The following is a 4,774-nucleotide window of genomic DNA, read 5'->3' on the forward strand; positions in this document are numbered from 1 at the left end:
GTGCGGGAAAAACGTAGCTGGTTCCTGAATTTTCTTCTCGAGCTTCAATATTCTTTGGAATTCGGAACAGTTGACGAGAAGCTCAACTGTTCCGCCAGTTCTCCGTCAATTGCATGTCTTTGCGTTAAACCGAAACCGGTATTAACTTCTATTGCCAACACATTTAAATATGTTTGGCTCCTCAGGTGGGGGGACGGACCGTTCGAGGGTGCGGGGGGTTGCAGGGAGGGCGGGAATGGGTGTCGGCGGTCAGGTGGCTCCGTGCGTGGTCGGGAGTGGTGCGTCGGTTGGGGTCCTTAATGCGAGACGTCCGTGTTTTTCTTGGTGGGGGTGGTGTCCCCGTCCTGTGGAGGGTTCTCTCTCGTGTCCGCGGTGGAGGTTCGTGGGGATGGTCGGGGTCTCCCTTCGCGGGGCGTGTTGGGGCGTTGTGGGCCGCGTCGGCGGGACTGAGGGGGGGGGGGGATTGCGCCCGCGGTGCTGTCCTGGCTTGTCAAGCGGTGATGTGCCCTGGGATTGGGGATTTGGGTGTGGTTGTGCTGCTTGGGGGTTGGTGGGATGTTGGTCCCGGCCGGCCTGCCGGTTTGCGTTTTTTTCTGGCACAATCTCACGATCGATGAGCTTATATCTCAAAAGCGACAGAGCCTGGGCGTGCTCGGTTCTATACTATACTATACTATGTTTGAGAGCCATCGAACAAATCACGCCATCTATCATCTATAGATCGTAACAATATTCTTCAACAAACTTGAAGGTTGTGTCCTCCGCCACCTCGTCATCCTATATTTAGCACTGTTCTTTTATTTACAGTTTGATCATAGAAAATTTTGTGTACTGTCGACTATACAGGCTACGAACTCTTGTCCACGGCTTCTGGTAAATTCTAGAAAATTTCAATCGAATCTCATTTTTGTGAGGCCTTTCTTCTCTTGAGGCCCCAGAATTAAGACGGCACTGGGGCAGGGTCTGTTTCTCGCACATGGGCATTCTGGCCCTCAAATTTCAGGCACAAATCCCTCCCTACGCCTCTACCTCAAAGAACTTTATGTTTAAGGGGCCTCAAAAAATATTTGCCCGGGGTCCGAACTTATGAGATACAGGCCCTGGGTTCGGGAGGGGGTTGTCAAAAATCCTAGACCTCGAGGCGCAGTGGCGTAGCAAGGTCTGGTGGCTGGTGGCACCCGGTGAGGAGTTTTAACTTGTCTCCCCCGCCCCACCTCCACTAAAATATAAAATGAAATTTATTGAGGAAGTAATTTTCTAATAAGATAACAAATAAAAGGCAAATACCAGGAAATACTAAAAATTTCTTATGTATTTCGACACGCTATGAGTAAGGGCGTCTCGAGCTTACTTGCCGCCCGGATGCGAAGCTCCATATGCCACCCCTAATGGCGACCCTGGCTGAAGGCTGACAGGGCTTCAGTGAAGGGGACATCGAGATAAACCTGATTTATTTTTTTCCAGAAGCCGCATATCATATTGTTTACTGTGCAAAATGTGCCCGACCATACGTCCCGCTTTTGAAGTAGATTTTTTTTTTTTGTTTAATTTCAGAATTATCTTACCATTCGTAATAATGTCAGATAACTTAATCCTTGAAACAGCACTTATTTTTGTGAGCCATCATCACTTACCCTGTAAAGATGATGTGTAACGAGATTATTTTTTCTTAGAAATTGTTTTCAAAGGTGTTTCTGGTACTCCAGGGACCTGCCAAGTGAGAAGCCGAATTGTTCCTTTGCTTTCCTTTGTTTTTGAATTTGACTATTCTGGAATAAATTCTGGGCAAGGGCATGGCACCCCCCTTCATCCTTGTGCAGGGCCCCCCTAGGCCGGGATCTTTTGTGAGCCCCCTCAGTCAGACTTCTCACGGGATTTTCTATAGTTAATTTATAGCGTGAATAAGCCAAAAAAATTATGAGAATTGTCCCGGGCCACAGGGCTAGAGCTCTGTCAGTTCCGTCCTTGTGGGGAGCCATGGGTGACGGAACCAAAATGCACACTTGCCCACTGTGATAAGAATACAGGGGTGGCTCTTGGACATGCGACCCATTGAGGGTACACTAAATTCGAGATGAATAAGTAAAAAAAAGTTTCATTGGCGGAAAAAAATCAAAGAAAATTTTGTCTGCTTTGGAGGAGCGCCAAATCCGAGATGAAACGGCGTAGGAATAGTTTTGATAAGTCGCGAGGGAGGAGCATGACGCCTCCCCCACCCAACGGTAGGGCTGACAGGACTAAATCCTTATAATTTTGCTTTTTTTTTCACACTATGCATTAACCGTAGAAGGCCCCCCCCCCCATGGAAAATCTGTCTTGGGTTAAGCGAAAGATTCCAGCCTGAGGGCCCTGACGCCCGATGTAGGAGCTATGGGGTGGGGGCAATAGGCAGTAGGTGCAACAAATAGGTCCCGCACGGTTACAGATTTTATCTCGAGCCGCCGGCTATGGGTGTCGTCTTTAGAGGATAAAGAATATCACGCTGACCGAGTTTACTTACACGCAGGCGTTTCGCTTCATTCTTGCCGCGACGTTTGACTTGGACAGACGTAGTTTTTCTTTCCGCTGAGATTGAATATTTGGTACTCAATCCAAGTGGGAAACTCGGTCAGCGTGATATTCTTATCCTCTGAAGACGAACCCATAGCGTGTCGAAATGCATTAGGAATTTTTTAGGATTTCCTGGTATTTGCCTTATTTGTTGACGCCTTTTTGAATATTATTTTTGAATATTATTATTATGTTCGGGTTAAAAATATGATCTTGTTAAACAGAATAACTTGGGGCGAATGATATTTGTGGGAAGGACGAGATGATGAGTCACCAGGCCCGGCTGTTTGTTTACTTGAGCACCAACACGGTTCAAAAGAAACGAGACAGAACACCCCCGCTCTATGCACCACACAATAATACTAAATTATTACAGCATCACATCTCGTTCAGCCACAATTTGCTGCAATTAGCGATTGTAAAGACCCATGTAAATTATTTGACATGTTATTTTATGTAACAAATAAGGCACATTAATACAAAACCGGCAATTTTTTGTCACTCCTCAGAGCTGGTACCCGCACCCGCCTTCCTACGCCACTGCTCGAGGGTCTCCTGTCTTGGGCAGAATTGTGATTGTTAACAAGCTATTGTTTTGTTAAGAAGTCAAAATGTAATTAATGCATCTTTCTCAATGTAATCAGTCAAAGTACTTTCATGCGTTTTGCGGCCCCTAAAATTTAGCTGTAACTAGACTGGGGGCAACCGGGGCCTCGAGCCGAATGGCGGGCCTCACAAAAGTTTATATTTGTGTGTTTTGCATAATAATAATAACCCTTTCAATAGGGGCTCGGGATACAGCCCTGGCCTGCACCCTTGGTACCTGCTTAAGTCCAGCGCTGTTCATCAGATAGGCGGAGATAGACTTAAATATCTGGGAAGGGCACGATGATGTCAACTCATATATTAATTAGATCAGTCGATTCCACCTTTGACGCTCCCCCCACATCTCCGTGACGGTGAAGGTAATAAATCGGTTATTATGCATACTTACCAATAATCGTGTTGGCACTTTTACCGGCTGTTATGCATACTTACGTAATCATGGACGGAGATACGGGGGGGGGGGGGTGGCATTGCGCCCCCAGCGTCAAAGGTGAAGTTGATTGATCTAATACATATATATATGAATTGACATAATCATCATCGTGCCCAGAGCCGCAACTACGGGTGAGAAGGCGGGTCTCGTGCCCCGGGCGCTAGACCCGAGGGGACGCAAATTTCATTCTGAAACCTCTCCTTCAACATTACAAGGGGGCGTCAAATGCGCGCTTGCCCCGTGTGACCAAGTATCTACTTGCGGTCCTGATCGTGCCCTCCCAGACTTCCAAGTCTATCTCCCCGCCTATGCTTACGTTATGCATAACAACCGATTTATTACTGAGGCGGACACTGTTTACCTCAAAACGAAGGACATCTTTGGTTTGGCTTTGAGACTGGAACTAAAACTAAACTCTCCTCCCCCCCCCCCCAACTCTTAACGAAGATCTTTCTTATACTGTATCACTCGCTGACTCACACACAGAAGCTTGTTACGTTTGTCTGATTCTTAGTTGTCTTATATTTGTGTCTTGGTAATTTGGGCTAAAATGTTTAATAAATTTGTGTTATGTGTACGCCAAGGCTTCAATTACCTTCACCATCACATACGTTGTTAAACACCATATACTCAGTGACACCCATCGATCTGCCAACACCTTCTATAGAGCAGGCATCGAGCTTATATTACTATATAAGAGTAATATAAGCTCGATGAGAGCAGGTGATGGATCTGCGCAATTTGTATACAAAACAGAAATCATAGACAAGCGCCAACTCTTTGGTTTTTCCGTCTCACATCCATCAAAAAAATTATCATTAACTGTAATTAATACTTTCATTCAAAAAAAAATACGTAAATTTGAATATCTTTTTTTATTTTACAATAAGTAAGAAAAACTTACTGAAAAAATATTAAAACAATGAACTAAAAATTTTGTTTAGTGAAAAACACTGAGCTAAGTAAACTTTACTTATAAGCTCAGTGGTGAAAAAGAGTTATACATAGTCATGTGATAGTTGTTTGTGGATGAGGTTGCTATTTTTAATTTCGGCAATTATTTGCCAATATCTCTCGCCAAATGGTTTTCTCTCTGTCTGACTCATCCAAGCTTGAAACGGACCAATTATAGCGACTTTTGACTCGTATACAAATAACAAACAACATGTAATTGGTTCAAATATC

The sequence above is a fragment of the Pholcus phalangioides genome, unplaced genomic scaffold, assembly GCF_987345545.1.
Source record: "Pholcus phalangioides strain wild (caught in Gottingen) unplaced genomic scaffold, Ppha-v1.0 ptg000019l_1, whole genome shotgun sequence".
Classification (NCBI taxonomy): Eukaryota; Metazoa; Arthropoda; class Arachnida; order Araneae; family Pholcidae; genus Pholcus; species Pholcus phalangioides.